This window comes from Ips typographus, linkage group LG1 (assembly GCF_016097725.1).
Source record: "Ips typographus isolate SLU linkage group LG1, UJ_Ityp_2.0, whole genome shotgun sequence".
NCBI lineage: Eukaryota > Metazoa > Arthropoda > Insecta > Coleoptera > Curculionidae > Ips > Ips typographus.
In genome coordinates, this window is record NC_138422.1 from 3,356,227 (window position 1) to 3,366,370 (window position 10,144).

Sequence of the window (10,144 nt, forward strand, 5' to 3'; positions counted from 1 at the left end):
GACAGGCCAATGTTAACCATCACGTGATTAATTTTTAACTAAATCAGAAATTTGCAAACAGCTGGTTTCTGTCATTGTCTTACTGACTTGAAAATATGACGCATTTATCGTGGAACACCCTGTAGATAAATAATCTGTTATCCAAAAAAAGAACAGTCTATGGGCCTAACTGGCTTATTTTCTGCAATTTAATTTAACATTTTTGGTAAAAACGGAAAAGCTTGCATTATAACAATGCCTCTTCTAGCAGTCAGTTATTTAACTAAAATGAACTGTGTAGACTCACAAATAGAGCAAAACCTTACCTTTCTAATGACCCTTTATTAAATAATAATTATCCTTTCTCAAGATATTTCATATGATATGACTTACAGCGCCCTCAACGATAAAAACACGTAAAGTTAGAGAAAACCTTGTTACGTCAAAATGTGACGTCAGTGTTACGTCAAGCACTGTTCAACTTTATCATTTAGGTTTGCACATTTTTGCGTCTATGTTTGCCACTTGCTTACCTGTCATCTACTGTCACTCACAAATATGCAACCAGCCATTCAATCCTAAATTCTCTAATATGATACCGTCATTCCAAGACAGTAGATAAGTAAATACAGTGTCCAGGATTAGGAGGGCCACTATGGGGATCTTGAAAAAGGTTAGAGATACAGATTTGGTTAAATGGGAGAAAAATTGCGTAATCATGGCCTTAATAAAATTACATTTAGAAAACATCAACTTTTTTTTTTTGGTTTTTGAGATATTTTGCTAAAAGTGATGTGAATATTGGACCTAGATCAAAACTAATGACACTTCTCCACAGCAACTTTTAAAGCTCTTTTAAGTGACATTATCAGTTTCCATTTCAACGTTTTCCCTTTGCGGAACCATTTATAAAATATAAAATCCAAAAATTCACTTTTTTCAAAATATCTTAAAAACCAAAGAAAATTTCAACGTTTTCTAAATGTTGTTTTATGAAGGTTATAATTACGCAACTTTTCTCGCATTTAACCAAATGTGTATCTCAAACCGTTTCTAAGTTTCCCTTATCCTGGACACACTGTATACAGGGTGTTTCACGACATATCAACACACACATGTGCATCAGAAAAGTACTAAGTAGTAGTAAGTAGTAAAGTAAAAATGTGAATGAAATAGAATGAGTATAATTAAAAATCTCAATACTCCACAAGAATTAAATTGGGCTGCAGTAATCCTGACCTGAATTCTGATGATGGTGATGGTGATTGTACCTAAAGCTTAGCTTAGACAATTTCGTAACTATTAATAGTGCAATAAATCGGCTTAAAGCAAACTGAATTGCGTAACCGCGAGTAATACAAGCGTGTGATTAACAATCGGTGTCAGGCGGTCTGGGAGCATTAAAAAACGGGATCTTAAAGATCACAAGATTAAAACGTAAAGCGAGCCGCGTCACACTTTAACTAATATTTACGAGCGGCGAAATTAAATTTTCATAATACGCGCGTTATATAGGTTATGATTTATACTTTTCCGAGTGTTTTATGGCGCCAGCCCCAAACGCATAATAAAATTTTTCAACAAATATATTCGGCGCTGTTATGCACCGGCCGCAATTGTTTGTTTACATAAAACATGGCGAATTTATCGGCGGGAATATTTAATTTGCGATCTCTCCATTTCAGGACCGTCGTCTGTTTACATAAATTATGAATCGCAAACAAACATGGATTTTGTGTGTATATGTCAAATTCAAGCCGCAAAAAAAAACCATCGGTCAGTGTCTGTTTTGTACAAATTATACGGAATTGCAATTCCTTCGGGTTTAATCCTGACTGTGCGTGGGACCATAAACAACTGATTCTAATCTAAATTGTATACTCCATTATCACCTTGCAAGATCGATTCGTTTTAACAACAACGAAAATTATCGCGATTGCATCTCGGATGCGCCTTTCTGTGTCGTTCTAGTTAAGCGTAAAAGGACAGTTTACTTGCCAGTCCGCCAACCAGATCTGAACTTGCTCGACCGGCGCTCAATTAGCGAGGATACGCGACCTTTCGACCCGCGTTCTTCAAGAAATACCAGCCAGCAATTAGTAGGATTTAAGTGGTTGCTTTTGTTTGAATACCTATCGGCGAGTAAAATTTCCTTTAAAATACGTTAAACCTGGTTTGCGGACGGTAAATTAAAATCCCCCAGTCTTGATGAGCGGTAAATATTTCATAAGACATTTCGGTAGGAAATGAATAATTTTAATCCAGGACGGATTGTAAATTAAGTGAAAGAGGGGGGTAGTTAAGGTTTTGGTCTCCCTTCTCTGCTGCAAGCAGAGGGAGACGAGGATTTCTTAGAAAAGAGGGGTGGTTATAATTGTTTTTTTAATTAAAAATAATAATGGTTGCAGAAAAGTTGCTGCACCTTAAAAAAAATAATTTATATTGGACATACTAACGCAAAAACTACACCATCGTGGGAATTTCCTTGATGTAGGTATTCTCGGTATACCGTTGATATTTTTATGTGACAATAGTGATGAGCGAAATATAACGAACTGTGATTTAATCACTGATATTTAGAAATCACTGATCACGACTGCTACCAAAAGTATCGCAAAAGCGTGACGTGAATAACGTGATTACGATTACAGTTTTCTGATTTTTCCAAGTTCCCATCTCAAAGTTGCGACTTACTAAAACGCGATTTTTGCTATAAAGTCGATTATCGAATATCATCGTAAGACTTAACACGAGCCGCAAGCGACATCGCGCCTTATTAACAGCACGTACAACGTACGGAACGTTCGAGGTTAATTTTTATGGTGTAGGTGTACGCAATCAGCAGTCTCTGGGGGGTGAGATTAAAGCACAGTATCAAACAGGTTGAAACTTGTTATTTGTTATTGATTTCACTTCCCAAAATATTACATCAGTCATTTATTGTTTCTTGCTTTTTTTGTTTGTGCAGTTTATTATTCCCATTATTTAATGGGTATGTAATACAGTGTAATTAATTATTTAAAAAATCCAAAAAATGAATCAAAACCAGAAGAAAACAAGTGATTTATGGAAATTCTTTGACCCGACAAATGAAATTTATGCGACGTGTAACATGTGTAAGCAAAAGTTGTCATATAAGACCAGCACTTCGAATTTAAAAAAATATTGTGAATGCCTGAATGTCGTGATCACGTCACACTATTAAATCACTGATATCAAAATATAACGGTAACAATTAACGTTGTGATTTAAATATCACGGTATCGCTCATCACTATGTGACAAGCAGTTAACATTTTTTTTGCACTGTTAACTAAACTTGGTTGGACTGGAGTATGGTGAATTACCCGACCGGTTACAATTTTAGCACCTTGAGAAATACTACCAACTAGAAATGGTACCAAAAACGTTAAATATAAACCAGAATAGTTGATATTCTAGCTCTTAATGCTGGTGTAAAAAATTCTTAATTTTAACTTCAAAGGACTATTATATGTGACAAAAACGAGGATGAATAAAAATTTGCTTTTAAGTTGTCGCAAATTAAGCTACATTTTTTGGTTGATGGTTTCGATTATCACAAATTTGTGTTGATTTTGTCATTTGGTTGTGCTTGCATTCGAAAAAATATCGATTTACTGTAACCAACAAGACATTTTTTAAACATTGTCTGTTTATGTGTATGAAAATGCTTTTCAAATATCAAGAATAGGAACAAATTCTCATATAAAATATTACTTACTATTTTTAGAAGAAAAAATATTGTTGCCCTTAACCTCTGGGTTCAGAGTAACTTTTTCCTTCAAAATGGTCTTTTTGATTATAAATCATATATTCTAAATAAAATTTCAGCTGCTTTAAGAATTTGTAATGCAATTTTTAAATGTTATTCATAATTGACTTGTATTGTAGCAATAAATTAGTTTCGTTCTTTTTTTTTAATCATTGAAACAAGTGGATGGAAAACCCATAACCTAAGTTAAACTAAAAGTATGACCCAGTGTTTCCGCGCATTTTGTCTTCTTCTTTTTAATTACTGAACAAAAAGGCGCCAAAACCTACTACCAAACATATAACACTCATCATCATCATCATTCAGCTCAGGTCTCCTGTAGTCCAATCCTGTGCTGCATTCATCCAATTTGGCTCTATTCTTTTAATATCTTCGGTCCATCTTCATCTTCTAAATCATGTAGCAAATAAAACACTAACCTAACCTAAAATCAGAAAATAGCGCCAAAAAATAGTTTGGTGTTTTGGCGCCATGTTTTCTTCTTTTTTATTACTGAGAAAATAGAACCAAAACCCACACCTTAACCAAATATAAAACACTAACTTAACATAAAAATTGTCACACTATGTTTTTGGCAATTTTTCTTTTTTCTTTCTAGTCACTGACAAAACGGCGTTAAATCCTACAATGTATCTAAACAAAAAACACTATTTAACAGAAGTAAAAATCACGCCAAAAATGGGTTTTACTCAGAGTTTTGGCGCCATTTCCTTTTTATTTTGAACTACTGTGAAGATAGCGCCAAAACCTACAAACTAACCAAATAAAAAACACTAATTTTACATAAGAAGAAAATTGACGCTAAAAATATAACCCAGTGTTTTGGTGCATTTTTTTCTTCTTTTTAATTACTGAAAACTGGCGCCTAAACCTACAACATAACCAAACATAAAACACTAGCATAGAATGAGAAAATTGCGCCAAAATATAATTGAATGGCCGCATTCATAAGAACAAATCGACTAGCAATCGAAAAATCGGATCTTAAATTTGATGGACAAAATTAGTAATCAATTTCAGTGCATTCAGAAGAAAATTATTAATAGAATTTAATAAAAAACTTGGCTTAATGTGCTTTAAATTTGCTTATAAATAGTAGGAATTTAACTTATGTAGATTTATGAAGTGCAATACGAGTCTTTTTGACAACATTCGTCATATTTTTTACGGGTTTGACAATGTAATGACATAATAATTGCATGACTCGAGCATAGTTGTACTTTCTACATTGATTGAAGTTTTGACCGTTAAAATATAAATCAAATATAAACTGTACTTTTAATTATTGTGCTCTTGCACATATTCTGTGTGGTTTTTCTTTAGAAATGTCACGACAACCTTGCCGTTTACTAGAGATATATGTGGATGCACAACTGCCGTAATAGAAATTAGCATAATATTCCTGACAATAGCCGGAATGGCTCAGGAGGACCGAACAACGTCTCGAATTGGAGTTGCAAGTGCAATTCGGAAACTTGCCGAAACCAGGATAGAGACGTCTGTTTCCCCTTTAGCCGAAAACGGTATTATTGCATTGTTGCCGGCTCCTTTGAAGTCCACTTTCGCTTCAAATAATGCGCTTTTGCGGTTTGACGACGGCCGCCATTGTTATTACTCGAGATGTATAATTTAAGACGTCGCAACGATAATGGCGATAGTTTAGCTCGTTTCGCGTTTAGTTTCCCAGTTTTCGAGCGTATTGTGTGAGGATTTCAATAGATTGATGATGGCGGTCCGGCCGAAACCCCATTTCGATCATTCCTGGATACGTAATAAAAACACTGGCATGGGTTATAAAATCTATTGACTGGATAAAGCAATGACGTTCTGCATACGCCGACGACTTTTTATGAACCTTTTGCGAGCTCGTAAATCAGTTTAATCAAAACAATTGTCACTTTTATGCGTTCCTATCGGGGTTCCAGTTCGGTCATCCCCTGCGCAAATAAAACCATTCCAAGCTGGTTTTCCAGGATTTCCGGTCTCTGGCATCTTGATCATTGGTGTCGCTTTTCCGGAACGTAATATCCATTCGCCATTTAGGAGTCCTTAGGGATAATGCCGTTAAAGTCAGAGTAAATACTGCCATATAAGTCCTTGTAAGATATTGGCCAATTTTTGTAAAATGGCACAAGAGACAGGGGGGGTTTTGAACGTGTTCTTGGTTATCCTAACAGTATCTTGTATTAGACATCCAAAATGGTACACTCTGTATAGCAATAGCGATAAAATCAAAAAGAAAAGGCGGTAGTCTTGTTCCTTATGTTTTCTATTTCCGGTCATTACTACCAAAAATTCTTTAAAATCATTTAGTTCAAACATCTACTCAGTACTGTAAGTAAAAAAAGTAATTAAATTATAACTGTTTACAGTCATATTTGGCAATTTATTCTTAATAAGAACCGTTGCTGGAATCCTATTATTAGTTAATAGATTGACGTGGGTAAACCCTGACCAGGTAGAGATCAATTCGGAAACAGTTTAATTAATTAAGACCGTTCGCTTTAGTTAAATTGTTTTTAATGGTTGCTTGAGAAAAAATCGACCTTGACGCTACATTATCAGAAAATTATTAAAGGCAAACAAAAAATTGACCTTACACGTTACTGAACTAGCGTTAATTGGTTGCCAAGTTGTTCACTATTTTTTCACTGTCTAACGTTATTTTTTCGGCACGATAAAATTTGTAGTGTATAATGCAGTCCGAATTAACCACTCATCATTATCCGCACAACAGCCGCTCCAAATGGAAAAAAGGAAACAATGGAAGACAAACGACTTCCAATCCACTAAGCCGATGATTCCGACTTTTATGTACCGGTTTTAATGGGAACGTTACCGAATCCCCGACAGTCGATATTCCAATATCCGTCATTCCTAAACCGATATTTTATTCTTGGGGGATATTTCAATCTACTCGGTTCGCCATCGCCGTCATTTCTACCTCCGAAATATCGGCTCCATTCTGTCCAGATATACGTGTATGTCGGCATTATCGGTCGTATGCACGCCTTTTTGATCATGTTTGATTCGATTTCCATATAGAAAAGGTGAAGGGTGAAGTCGATATCGACAATATTTTCGGATTATTGGCTGTCTCTAAACTCTCTACTAGCAGTTTTTTAAATATCATTTTTCAATATTGTAGAAATTTTTTGTCATACTCTTTTAAAATACAGACTCTCTTATCAATCATCTGTGAATTAAAGCTACATATTTCATAGAACCATTATACAGCCAAACACATCCAGACTGTTTGGATATTTAAAACAAGTTTTATTAATTTCGAAACCCTTAAAACTGTTTAGTTACATAGTTACAACTAATCAGATTTTTTCATATGTATGTAGTTTTCTATTACCTTTTAAAGTTAAACTGATTTAGATTCTATAAAAGCATGTAGCTTGATTGTTATATTTATCCCTAAAATTTTATTACCAAAATTACTTTACTCGATGGGTTAAGAAGAATTTGCTTTTTAGATTTGTCAGTATTTAGCAGTTATTTTTCTAAACTCTTCCTTGCTTTTCTCTATTATTTATTTCTGTCTTCCTTTTCTCTAAAAATGCTTTGCTTCATTTCGTCAACCAAGAAGTACTAGTTTTATTTTAGTTTCTTTCTGCTTTCTTAGTTATTTTTTGTTATTACTTTTCTTTCTCTACCGCTCTGGTTTATACTTTCTATTGTGTTTTCCAGATGTTTGCTTCTTCCCACACTACCGCTTTCTCTACTCTATTAATATGTTTTGCCTACTGTCACTATACATTGTCACTTTTGGTTTCATTACCATCATTTCATTACCGCAAATTTTTAGACTTACAGTCATTTTACATCATCCTTTTGGATAACTTTCAACATCCACGATTTAATAGGGAATCATTTTGTATTTTTTAAATTTCTATACGTCTGTCTGTTGTCTTTGCCAAGGGGCGGTGTTAGTTATTATCGCTTTAATGAGCAACCATTATAAATGTTTGCGTTTCAATTTATGAAATGCAATGTTATTCCTTTAATAACTTATCATGTTTCGAAAACGATTGCAATTAATAAACGCTTGATTAGTCGGTAATTACACTAACAGTTATTTACAAGTTACGTAGTTAACTAACTTTAATTAGAATAAAATTGATTCGTGGCAAATGATCATAGCATATTTAAGAAAATATAAACTTTAAATATAATAAAAAAAAGTTAAACTCAAATTGTTTTTGCAGATTTTTTAACAATTTTTTTATCGTAGTTTTTTCAAAATTATGTTTTTTTTTTATTAATTGCAATAGCGCGTTTTTTAAAATTCCTTTCAAAACTAAACTAAAATAACTTCAAAGTATAACTACTACTATTTTGTAAATATTTAAAAAGTTAATAGTATACTTGTTATGTTTTGTGATTTTTTTTGAAATTCCATAATTTTAGGTACCTACGCGATATTAAATTTAAATCACTGTCCGTCATATTTCAATCAAATATTAACGTTTGTTTGACTGTAAAACTGTTAAAAATTTGGTATCAAATATTTTTTCTACCGAAATAACCTTCACACAAACAAACCGCAAAAAATACGAAATAAAATATTTGTTTATCGGATCATAAACGTGTGCATAACCGATAAGTAAATTTATTTAGCGCAGATGCGATGTTTCTTGCAAAATACTCCCTTCAGGGAAAACGGGTACACTGATAGGCCATTTATCATTCATCCAGTTAAATAACTTTCAGTCTGAACGATTATGAATAATAAACAAAATGTCAATCGAACAATACCAATTGCCAACAAAAAAAGTTATTTTAATTTAATGACGTGTAGAATGAGCGTGCGTTTCTGTATTGGAAAGCTTTAGAAAAAGTGCATAATAATAGCTGCAATAATTGAATAACCAGGTTTTTAATGGAGCTGTTCGCACATTAATTACCGCATTTCGTGACGTGCCCGATGAAATATTAGCAAATAGTTAAGATTTTCTATAGGCAATTAACCTGCAAAAAAAAAACTTGCATGGATAGCCATGGGAAACCTTTGAATTAAGCTAAAATGTTCACAAGCGCACCCCCATTAGTTCTATAACGGTAATTAATAGGTATCTGATTACAATATTGACTAACAATCCATCGACGTAATTATAGCGATGTTAGTCTATAATCGGCGACAACAGGGAGTAAAGTCTAAGGTTACGAATTTGTATAGTATATTTACGATCTTACAGGGTAGCCCAATTTAAATATTTCTAATATGAACTCGAGATATTTCACTGAAATTGAAATAATGAAATCTGGTTTAAATTAACTCTAGACAGAACCATTTCTGATGTTATTTTGAAAAGCATTGATTTTTGCACTATTTTCAGTCAAAGTCAAATTTAAAAAATTTTTTTGGAAAAAAAAGCTTAAATTGGACTTTGACTCTAGTAAATTTAATTTCTGAATTACCATAATTGTGTAATGTTACCTTTTTTCATTTTTTTGTTTATTTGTTATTCCTCATAGAACAAAATTTTAAACTTCAATCAAATTCCTCTAGCTGTAATACGGTTATAAATCATGGGACTGCCTAAACCATCAATCACATTTTGTTTTAAAAGTATCTTATTATAAATAAACCAACTGTCACATTTTAGTGCGACAAAAAGGAAAATAGAAAACACAAATAGGGCACTCAGTACAAATGTAAACTTTACTTTCACGTTACAGAGTAACAAATAAATCAATTCACTCGATATGTATATGTGGCAGAAATTTCCTTTCCGCATTTTGTTTTTAAATGGAAATCAGCACCGAACGGCAAATACAAAATGATTTATTGTATGTTGTTTTTTCTAGCCAATAGTAATTCAAACCTTTCGCAAAAACCCTCGGCCTGAAATAAACTCGTTTCCCTATATACCTGTATATGTATGTTTAAATTATTTTAAAATATTCATCGTCCTGACGATGATCTATTATACCGTTCATTCATTTTGCAGTACATCGAATGCAGGTATACGGACTTTTTTTTTAAAAGCCGTAATTGTGCTTTTTTAGCGGCAATCAATGACTGTAAATATGGGCACATGTTTGTTGAAATAAACCTGTTTGGAATTCCGTAATTAAAAAAGCCTGTTGAGAGGCATATAAAGTCTGGTAAAAATTTCAATCAATGAAGGCAAAACAAAAGATCGATTCTAAAGCTCATCCTTAGCAAATTGCATAATGACTTGACATGAAAAACAATAGTAAGTAATTTCTAGTCTGCCTAAGGAAAAAAATGTATTGTCATTGTTTTTAACTATTTACGCGGTAGTACCTAATGAAAAAAATGCACCACAAACGAGCGAGAGTACTGTCACGGTACCCACCATAGAGTTTTGCAATACTCGGAACCCGTTGTTTCATTTCA

General features: G+C 33.3%; 1 protein-coding gene across 3 annotated transcripts in view; it reads left to right on the plus strand.

The window, feature by feature from the left end:
- Positions 1-10,144, plus strand: part of LOC145733459 (uncharacterized) — a 278,672-nt gene that overhangs the window by 165,906 nt on the left and 102,622 nt on the right. The gene's annotated exons all lie outside the window — the stretch shown is intronic.